The sequence below is a fragment of the Dipodomys merriami genome, unplaced genomic scaffold, assembly GCF_024711535.1.
Source record: "Dipodomys merriami isolate MVZ:Mamm:240054 unplaced genomic scaffold, mDipMer1.0.p SCAF_5, whole genome shotgun sequence".
In the NCBI taxonomy this organism is placed as follows: Eukaryota; Metazoa; Chordata; class Mammalia; order Rodentia; family Heteromyidae; genus Dipodomys; species Dipodomys merriami.
Window position 1 is genome coordinate 15,915,713 of NW_027206068.1, and position 11,924 is coordinate 15,927,636.

An 11,924-nucleotide genomic window follows, 5' to 3' on the forward strand; every position below is an offset into this window, starting at 1 on the left:
TTTGGATCTTGACAAAAATGCTGCTTCTCCGTTAGTGGCCGTATTCAGAGAGCAAAATATCTAAGGTGAATCTGCCTTCATAGAAAGCTTTAAACCTAACTCAGCATGACAAGAAGCCTTTCCTAGTTCCCTAGTAAATGCAGCTGGTAGTGCTGGCCAGCAGGCCTGTTCCCCATTCTTCCTCTCCTACGCTTTGCTCCAAGGCACATGTAGTAGGTGTTTTCTAATAAGACTTTCTTTCTTCCCCTTCCATTTTCACCCTTCCCAAATTCTGGTTTTGCTAACAGTCCTGAGATGAAAGTTTTTGTAAAGATCAATGCATTTTTTCCATTGTCTGGATTCCCAAAGCACACAAAGAATCAATAAATGTGTAGATTGAGAGGCTAGTTATAGCCACTCATTAACTCTGAAGCCCTTTCCTCTTCCCTGTCTCCATTCACCCCTCCTGAGGTTCAGGTTTAAGTGTGGTATTTCACCCACCTGCCCCTGGTTCTTTTTTTTTCCCTGTGGCTGGGGTGTTAAGTGTAGATGAGATAATTCTTGGATCAAATCCAAAGAGTGCTTTAAAAAGTTAATGTATGTGGGTAGCGAATAATGATCTCACACTGTGTATGACCCAGAGTACTTGAGTGTGTCATGTTACTGAATTACCCTTAGGTAACCGCGAGTGTGTCTGGGTGGTCACTAGTAGCAAGGGAGTTGAAGAGTGTCTTTGAATGTGTGTGTGTGTGTGTGTGTGTGTGTGTGTGTGTGTGTGTGTGAGTGTGTGTGTGTGTGTTGGAGGAAGATGAGGGGAAGAGAGGTGGTCTCTTGTATCACTCCCAACATATGTGTAATTTTAATGGGCCAATCACCTAAGCAACTTTTATATATCTATGTGGAAACCTTTTATTTTGTATGTATGTATTTCACTATTCTTTAAGCTGCTAGAATTTCTATTAAAAATCCAACTATAGGTTTGGAACCGGTGTGGCATTTTAAAACAAATATTATGAAACTTCCAATATTTTTCAAGCTTATCCAAATATCTGCAATATTCATTTGGAAAGGAATTCCATTAACAATTCATGACTAGCCTGAGTGGAGGGTACATAGGAGATGAATCTTTAGAGGGGAATGGTGACACGGAATAGCCCAGACTCGCCACTGAAAGGCTCTGTGGCAATAATTGAAGATTTCTGCACTTGCTAAATTGTTTTGCAGGTCCAAAGGATTAGTAGAAGCCTGCAGAGAGAATATAAAATGAAATGTTTTTATAGTTTAAAACTACATATGGAATCCTCAAAACATAATGCCTTGAATTTTTTTGACATGATACTAGAAATCATTGAGTCTAATTCCTCTCTAGATTTTAGCATATATTGCCATCCAGGAGAATAGACTTGCAAATCTACTCAAAGACATGCATGCCTAGTACACTGATGAGCCTCAGACCCAAGAGGCTGCAATATTATATAGTGTACAATGATAATTAATTTAGTGAAATTCTATTAAGTGTCTAACATAATACAGTAGCTTAATAATAATCATATCGGAGGTATGGCCTTGCAGTAGTATTTCTCAAGTGTGTGTGAAGGCCCTGAGTTCAAAGCCTAGACAAAATCACCATTATCATCATCATCATCGTTGTCATCATCATCATCATCATCATCATCATCATCATCATCATCATCATCATCATCATAATTATCCACAGTTTTTATTTAAAAGAAGGAGATGGACACATAAACACATAAACAGTGATGTTTCAATAGGACAAATGCAACCTAATGCATACATACTGAAGATTAAAGGAGCATTGAAGAAGTGCATTAAGAAGAACTGGGTATACAAGGAAAATTTCATGTTGGAAGAGACACAGGTATCAGCAAATGTAAATGACAGGAGACTTGACACAATACACAAGAAGTGGCATTTTTCCTTTGCTGCTCAGAGTGAATAAGAAACAGTAAGAAGTAGCCTGAAGATAGAGAAAAAGAACAGAAGATATTACATATCATGACAAAGAGTAAGGACTTTTTCTGTGCTGATAGAGAGCCATTGATAGATTTTTGAACAGAGGAAGAAGACTTTGAAAACATGGGGTTCAGTTCTCAAGCTCATTTCCTTAGCCTAGTTTTCTCTTTATTATTTTTGTTTTGTTTGGCTTTTTAATGGCCATATAGCAATATGTGTATTTCATATCACCAATACTCAGTTTAACCGTAAGTGTTTAAATATGGCCTAAATAGTCGACAACCTGTTCAATGGGATAAGTCCAGTCATCAAATACTTATACATTCCAATAACAAAATCCATTAATAACCTCAGAATGCCAATGCCAATCTTTAACATCCTGACAGTCAGTCCATTGTCCACTTGAGTAACACCGAGATAGGAGATAATTTCAATGATTAAGGTGAGAGACTTGAACTAGGATGATGATAGAAATGACAGTGAAGACAAAGAAGGTAGAATGGTAAAGGATTTGTTGAGGTGAGGTAGACAGGACTTAGAATCGTCTAAGATTGGTCATTACAGAGAAATTAAGAATAACTCCAAGTTGTTGATTTGGTGCATAATAAAATTACCAACAAGAACAGAAATAGCAACATAGAAACGTTTTAAGAAGGATGGGCCTGCTCAATTCATAATGAACCAGTGGTCTTTCTGGAAATGTCCAGTAAAAATGCCACAAAATATGGAGTAAAGCAATTTAATAAGAAGTTAAATAGTTTCATCAGATCTGGCTAGAGTTAGGAGTCACTAGCATTTGACTTGGTGGCTTCTAAAACCTTTAAAATGTGTAAGATCTTTAGAAACAGAATCCTGAGAGCTTGAACACATAAGAAACAGATGGATGGAAAAGAAGCTGAGACTAAACATGAAAGAAAAACCATATTGCCACTTTTCTGCATCTACTTCTAAAATATATGGATAAATATGAAGTCAATTATCCAACTTTAGACTATTTAAAATGTGTTTAATCAGTGTGTCTAAGTTCTTAAATATCATGTAATATAATTAGCAAGTGGCTGACTTTGGGAAAGAATTTCATGCTCATGTAGAAGTCTGAGCTGAAGACACTTTGAATAAAATTATTTGTTGATACCTCGAAAGAGATGGCTATTCACATGTCACAGTCCTAGACATATGTATCAAGTGAGTCCTGGCTTAAATTTACATATGTAGACCAATATCTAAGACATGCTGTTGTTCCACTAAAATTTGTAATTTCTTTTCTCTGCAGAAAAGTTGAAAATGAGATGTAGAAGAATATTGTTTATGAAGAAACTAACATATCACTAAAATAGATGAAAAGACAAATGTGCATGCGTGCGTGTGTGTGTGTGTGTGTGTGTGTGTGTGTGTGTGTGTGATGTGGCTTGAATTTGGGTCCCTTCAGCATTTTGCTCAGGGATGGCACTCTAACACTTGAGCCATTGATTCACTTCTGGCTTTATTGTGGTTAATCAGAGATAAAAGTCTCAGGGCCATCTCTGCCTGTGTGGCAGGAAAGAGTCTTAGTTCTTAGTCTCCAGAGTAGCTAGGACTACAGGTATGAGCTACTACTGGTGCCCAGAAAGGGAGACAAATAATTTAACAATACTCTTACAACTAAATATATAACCCCATAGGCAGAGAATGGCTTAGACTGATTCAGGATGTAGGGGAGGGAATTTGAGTCTTCCCCAAAATTGTTCTTGAAAATGCAAATTTTGCAGAGACATAATGTATTAAGTGGATTCAAATATGGTGTTTCTTAGTATGAAGCAGAAACTACAGGCTTGTCCTTGAACTATGTAAGTAGGTATTATTCACTTATGCGGTAGATATTTTAATAGGATCTGAATATCCTGCATAGAAGAAAACCCAGAAAATTGTCAGGAAGATAACTTACAGACAACCATTATTTTTTTGTGAGAGTCGGAACTAGAATCTGACAATAGAAATTTTGTCTGTTTTGTTCTCTCATATGTCTCAAGCACTTAGTATAATACATAGTAGGTTCTCAATTTTATTAACTTATTGGTCAATTTAACAAGGTCAACAAATCTGTACTATTGGGGCTTTACTCACCTTTAATACTTCAAGAGAAAGATGTATTTAATGGAATTATCAGGCACAAGAGGTGGTTCCTGCCTATATTCCTAGCTTCTCTAGAAATAGAAATTTGGAAATTTGTGGCTCAAGGCCAGCCTGACCAAAAAGCTACCAAGACTTCATCTCAACCAACAAGCTGGATGTGGTACAATGTGCCTGTATTCCCCGTTACAAATAGGTCCTAGAAGAAAACACAAGACCCTATCTAAAAATTAATAAAACAGAAAGGGTTTGGGGTATGTTTCAAGTGGTAGAGCACCTGCCTTTCTGCCAAGTAGTTTAAATGCTAGAACTGCCAAAAAAAGAGAGCATTTGTTAAGATGTTAGAGAAAAGCCACTACAAGAACAAGCAAATTCAAGTGTATAATATCAACTTTGTTGTACATTTTTGCTAAGCTAAATAATACCCAGAAAAGAAATTTAAAAATTTCAATAAGAAATGTAACTTTCTGGGAACAACAGAAGATAGACGTTAATATGTTAACATCTGTCTATCTGTAATTTATAATATATACTACACAAATGTGTACTTTATATATATTCTTTAAAAAATTTATTTTATGATAGTTCTAAGTCTTGAATTCAGGGCCATGCATTTGTTGAGCTTGCTTACTCGTGGTGACACTTTACAATTTGAGCCACACCTCCAGTCTAGCTTTTTGCTAGTTATTTTGAAGATGGAGTCTTACAGACCTTTCTGTCTCAGCTGGTTTCAAAAACTATTCTCTGGATTTTAGCATCCTGAGTAACTAGGATTACAGGTGTGAGCCACTGGCACCTAGCTTATAAACATCTGTTATTAGACAAGTTTATGCATTAAATAATTGAACAAAACAATCTTGAAGGCATAGTTTCTGTTTTCAATTTGCTTTGAATATTCTTCTGTGATCAACTATGTGATCCTAAATATAAAAAATAATTCTTATTTTTCCCAAATCTAAAATTTGGGACTGCCCAAGTTCACATGTTAGTGAACATTTAAATATAGAACCTTTGGGAAGTATCTAGGATTAGATGATGTTTTGAAGATATAGACCCTGCAGTGGCATTAGAGGCTTTAGAAAGAAAGAAAGAAAGAAAGAAAACAAGAAAGCAAGAAAGAAAGAAAGAGAAGGAAGGAAGGAAGGAAGGAAGGAAGGAAGGAAGGAAGGAAGGAAGGAAGGAAGGAAGGAAGGAAAGAAGGAATGGAAAAAAGAAAGAAATTAAAAGAAAGAGAAAGAAAGAAAGAAAGAAAAAAAGAGAAAGAAAGAAAGAAAGACTGGTGTTCTGTATGTTCATTATATGTAATGTCTCATCATGAGGCCATTATATTAGAAGTTTCCTGTCAGATGTCTAGCTCTTAGATTTTCCAGCATCCACAGACGTGAGCTAATGCAATAGCAATTCTTCATAAATTATCTAGTCTCTCACATTTTGTTAGAGTAGCAACAAATAACTCCTCATCAAATATAATATCTTATATGTGTTGTATATGTAACTATTATAATCAACTTTTCAATATATAAAAAGAATAATGTTGAGTCTGATACATAAAACCTTATCATTGTAACAGAAATCTTACAGTTGTGTAGTCGAAGGCTTTTGAAAAATGGAGGAAACACTTTTAAAGTAAGTGGTCAATTTATACTTATTCTATTTTTTGCAAACAAATGGTATATTTCACTTTGTTTTCACATTGCTATCTGATTCAAAAACAGAGTGCAGAAAGGAAAACACTTTTTAATACATTTTTACTGTAAAAATACTGTACAGAGGGGTTACAGTTACATGAGCAAGGTAATGAATACATTTCCTATCAAGCATTGTTGCCTCCTCCTTTGTTTTCCCCCTAACATCCCTTCCCTCCCACTTCCACAACTATACTCCCAACCCCCCACCCACCCACCCCCCACTCCGCCCTCACCTAAATTGTAAAGTTCGTTTTTCAACATAGTGTCTTGTACATCTCATTGTTACAATGGGTCAACCTGTATCCCTATTTAAGCATTTTGTTTTTTCCCTTCCCCTCCCCAAATTAGAGAAGTGTATATACAAAATGCAGGGCACCTTTTGCATGGTGTGTCCTTGAGAACTCAGCCTTTTTACTGCTGATATTTGCAAAGACAAAGTGTGAGCAATATCAACAGTGAAAGCCATAGACCTAAATATATCTTTTAGCCTTTGCCTTAACTTGGTTAATTGGGGAAAAAAACAATTGGATTCTCTGAAGTTATAAAAAAAAAAGTTACTTTCGCTGAGTGCTGGTGGCTCATGCCTGTAATCCTAACTACTTAGGAGGCTAAGATCTGAGGATCCTGGTTCAAAGTCAGCCAGGGCAGGAAAGTATGGGACTCTTATCTCCAATAAACTACCAAAAAAGCCAGGAGTGAAGGTGTGGCCCAAGTGATAGAGCATCAGCCTAGAGCAAAAAGAAGCTCAGCACCCTCAGTTCTGACACACACACACACACACACACACACACACACACACACACACACACACACACACACACACACATTCAATAATTTATTACAAAGTGTAGAACCCAATAGTTTCGTTGTACACAATACAGATGGGGAAAAAAAGAAAAAACAAGGATCTAAGGAAGGAAAGTAGAAAAATTTCCCTCTGGCCAAACAAAACTAAGTAATTCAACAAGGGAGATCTTATCTTTCCTTTGCTGTTTTCTCTGGTTTGCTTCAGCAAGACACTTTACCTAAATTTATTAGTTTTAGTAGTGTATAGAGCCAGATTACTTGAAAACTATCAGCTCTTATCACATCCTGGTCTCTTTATAAATTCAATCCTGAAATACAAAAAAAAAGTCTCTCAGTTTCAGCTGATACTCTTGCATTTGTTTTTGGCACTCAGCATTACCATGTGATGCTTGGGTTATTACAGTCCTCTTCCACAGATGTTGATAAAACAAAGACACTGTATCCACTGTGGAGCGTGTCAGTCACTTTGATTTTCCTGTCTTAGTTGCAATATTTCTTGGAGGGGCTCCAGGATATTTAAGAACTATGTTGATATCATCTCCACTGCCACCTTTCCAGAACTTTCCTCATTGTATTTATATTACTTTGGATCCATAATTCTTAAAGTTATATTCTGTACTACTTTAGACCCTGAGACAGATGGCCATACATTCTTAAAAATGAATTTAATCACTGTGAGAGGAAATGCATCTTTTGTTGTTGACTTACTCATCCAGGAATCTCACTCCTCTGTCTCCACCCTCTCTCTTTGCCTCTCTTTTCTTCTCCTCTCTTTTCTTCTTCCCTCTCACTTGTTTTTGATGAGTCACTACTTGTTTGCTGGGCTGAAACTCTTTTTTGAGCCATTTCTCAAGTGAGGTGAACTATTTCCTAATATTTTTTTAAATGGACTCTCTCCAACTTTTCTGCCCAAGCTGCCTTGAACCTTGGTTGTCCACGTTCAGCTTTTGAGTAGCCAGGGTTACAGGCAGGAACCACCAGACTCTCTTCTTTGAATACTGATATTTAAAAAAAAATTAAAAGAAGTCTTTAAATCACTTTGTTGGAAATGCAATGATATTTTTAAAGTTAGTTTTGGGGAATTAAGTAACCTTTAATTTGGCTTTCAAAATATATGCAACCAATGCAAATTAGCACCCTAAATTATGACCTGAAACACACACACACACACACACACACACACACACACACATAAATAGAAAGGCAAATCTGTCTATAAAAAGAACACTGAACAAATGAAATTGAAGTAGTACTTGCCACCTAGAGAAGAGCTTAGTTCTGTATCATTTTAGCCTTTAATTAAAGTACAACTAGAATATTGAAACTTCAAGGCTGGGAATGTGGCTTAGTGGTAGAGTGCTTGCCTAGCATGCATGAAGCCCTGGGTTCAATTGCTCAATACCACATAAACAGAAAAAGTCAGAAGTGGTGCTATGACTCAATTGGTAGAGTGCCTTGAGCAAAAGAAGGTCAGGGATAGTGCCAAAGCCCTGACTTCAAGCCCAGGACTGGAAATGTGTGTGTGTGTGTGTGTGTGTGTGTGTGTGTGTGTGTGTGTGTGTGTGTGTGTATACATATACATATATATATGTGTGTGTGTATATATATATATATATATATATATATATATATATATTTCAAGCTAGTAATCCAAATCAGGAACTACCCTCATACATAATCATTATATTTACAGACTTAAAGAGGAAGAGGAGGATGAGAGGGAGGGAAAGGAACTAGAGTAAAGGAGATAGAGAAGATCTATAATTAGTAATTCTAATGGAGCAATTTTCTCCATAGGGATTTAGGAACAATACTCTGAAAGAGAGTTTACTAATGATTTCCTTTGCGTCCTATTTATCCACTGCTTTGTCAAGGTATAATTAACAAATGAAAGTTTCATGTGTTTATTGTGTATATTATCATTAGATATGTGTATAAATTGTGTCACAATTATCACAAACTAATTTTATCTCTTCCTAAGGTTCATTGAGATACATGTGGTCATATTCAAGAATTTCTCTCTTAAATTCTAAATATCCAAAAGAGTACTATTAACTATACTTGATATATTGTATATTAGTTCTCCATAACTTATTTATCATGACTGACTGAAATTCTGTATGCCCTTGGCCGATGTTTTCCCAATTCCCTCACTGCCCCACTCTCTACTTACCACCATTCTACTCTGCTTCCAATTCAGTTTTTGTTATTGGTGGTGCTGTTTCTTTGTGCTGGTTCTAGGGCTTGAACTCAGGGCTTGGGCACTGTCCTTGACCTTTTTGTGCTTACAGCTAGCACTCTGCCACTTGAGCCACTGTTCCATTTTTGCTTTGGGGGACATTTATTTGAGATAAAAATCTCAGAGCTGGTTTCAAAAGATGATCTTCGTATCTCAGCTTCCTGAGTGGCTAGGATTACAGGTGTGAGCCACCAGTGCTTGGATTCAATTTTTAGCCCTTTTAATTCCACATTTAAGATCTGAATTATTTTCCTTTCCCTGCCTTGCTTGTTTTGCTAAATACAATGTCTTTCAGTTTCATCCATGCTGTTTGAAATGGCAGGGTTTCTTTATAATTTAATGACATATGCAATGAAATATTTTCTTCTGTTTTTAAGTTGCCTCTTCTGAGTTTAAAATTTATTGCATGTATTCTTTCATCTTCCTTCTTTATTTTTTTTATTAATAGGTTTTTTTTATTGTGAAAATACGGTCAAGAGGGGTTACAATTACATGAGCAAGGTAATGAGTACATTTCTTATCAAGCGTTGTTGCCTCCTCATTTGTTTTTCCCTTCATCTTCTTTAGATAAGTTTACACTTGCCAGCCCAAGTGCTCTACCACTTGAGCTACAGTCTCAAAAGCTTTCTGTTTTATTTCCCATTTCAGGTAAGATCCTCTACACAGCTGGGACAATATGTGTGTCTGACCAACCAGGCAGTATTTACATATTCTTAAGCCATCTCTAACTTGTATTCTAGGAAGAATCAGCCAACTCTTGCAGTAATTACAATAGAGAACTCCTCCCCAGTTCCAACTGCAGATAGGATTTCTCATTATAAAAAAGTCACTGCTTCTGGACCCTAATAGGACTTAACAGATTGGTTGCAAAGACGACCAGATATGTCTGCTTCAACCTTGGTAATTGAAACCCTGCTGTTTAGTAAGACCCTGAGTCCCTTGGCGCTGCACTAGTTAGGGATCTGGTCAATTAAAGACTTGTTTATTTAATCCCTTAAACATACACCTGCAGTATCATGAAGGGCCTAACTTAGGAAGTGTGATTGATATGTGTGTCTCACCTCTCAAAACCCAGTTAAAACATTTCCAATTACCTGCTCTTTGCCCTCTTGACCGCCTCTTTTAAACTGAGGAAGAACAATGTCCACTGAAGTTTGAATGACTTTTGCAAAAGACCCCAGTGCTGCTCTGAACAGGGGAGGAAAAGGGAGCAGGAGGAAAAGAAAACCAAAGCCATGACTTGTCACCCTTTAGAAATGCTGCTGGATTTGCCATCAGCATGGCCCACAGTGCAGCTTCTCAGGCAAAACACAAGCCTCTTGTAAGAACAAGCTTTGTTTCTGAACAGAAAGTATTTTGTCTTCTCAGGCAGGAAACCCAATGCAGGGCTTACCCAGAGATATATTTTTTCCACCATGTGGCCAGGACAATAAACATGAATCTTTTGATCTGCGTGGCAATAGTGGCAGAGCTGGAGTTCTAAAAGGAGAAAAATGGGAAACAAATCTGCCAGAGGTGAGTGTGTGCCCTGGGGCTACTTTTGCATGTCTAAAGTTCACCAAGGAAAGCCAGAGAGATTTCAAATAAACATGTCTAAAGGGGTCATAAAAATCCAAACCAGTGTGATAGCTTAAATCCCAACGTCAAAACACAGAAATGCATGGCCTACATCACTTGGAACTTCTTTGGCCCCAGGTTTATAAATTAAACCTCTTTCAAACTCCTATTTTTACAAGCGTAAATTTACAAAAAGCTCCCCTCCCTCTCCTACCACATCTTCCTCCTGCAAATAACATGGAGCTGTGTCTTCCTGTTACTACAGGTGGCTAAAATGGCCGGCAAAATAAAAGGGGGTGTTCAACAATGAAGCGTCATCTCTCTTTGGGTCAGGACATGATTGCGGACCGTAGTTATAAAATAGCAGTCCTCTTCACTTGCTGCTTTTTAAAAATCCTCAGCAGCTCATTACTTGTACACACTGCCTTCGGCTTCACAGCAAAATGGCAAAAGCGAAGCACGGTTTGCTTCGGCACTGTTGAAACAAGAGTGCTGTTATTAGGAAATGTGAGTGGGTTGAAGTGGGACTCCCTACGGAGTTCACTTGGCAGAGACCTAGTTCCTGGCTCAACCTAATATTAAAAGTGAGTCATCAGTTTACCCACACAGCAGGGTCTTCGCTTTGTACTTCGCAATCTGAGCAACTCAGCAGAGGAGCCTTGCAAAAGTCGTTTCTATAATTAATAACCACGTGAAAGAAATCCTTCATTTATTTTGAGAATTGCTTTATTATTCATAAATGCTCCCCAGTTACTGGCAGACAAATAAGATACAAATAGAATCTACCTTACATAGCGAATAGTTGGTTGGTATATTCTCTTTGTTGCATCTCCAGTCAAGGCTGAAAGCATCTTCGTTGAGATGAAAATATTTTTTTTTGTTTTCCTTTTATATATCCATTTAGGGAAAATGGAAGGGGAGAGGGGCGTTTGGTGTTGTGTGGTTTTTAATTTTTTTTTTTTAAGTAGTTGTAAAAGGGTTTTAATTCAACCTAACATGAAGAGAAATCCGAAGAACAAAAATTTCGCGTACCTCTCTGCCCTCATGCATGGAATATTTTTTGATGAAAATCGTCAATAATTATATAAAGTAAAATATTATAAAGTAACTATATAAATTATATAAGTTAATTATATAAATCGCTCTTATAAAGATAACATATTGAAACTACCATGACTTTTAGTATTATAGCTTTAGGTTTAAGTTTTTAGTTTTAATAATGCACCAAGACAACATGTATTAGAGATTAAGTCCTTGATATAAGCATTAATCAATTACTTAATTGTAATAAAGATTGCATTTTTTTCTCCTTTTTTAGTTCATATGATAAATATATAAACACTGTTTTAAATCAAAAACTCAGTAAACACTAAATGCTGATTTTCAACACAGCCTCAAAAATTGCTTGAAACAGCATCAACACACTCTGTTAACATTTCTATTTTAAGAGGAAATAGTTCTTTTAAAGATATGTCATCGTAGTGAATTTGATTTGTTTGCAGCTTCAGCTTGGTTTACACATTGTGAATACAAACTCCAATATCTCCCCAAGCATAAGTAGAACACAA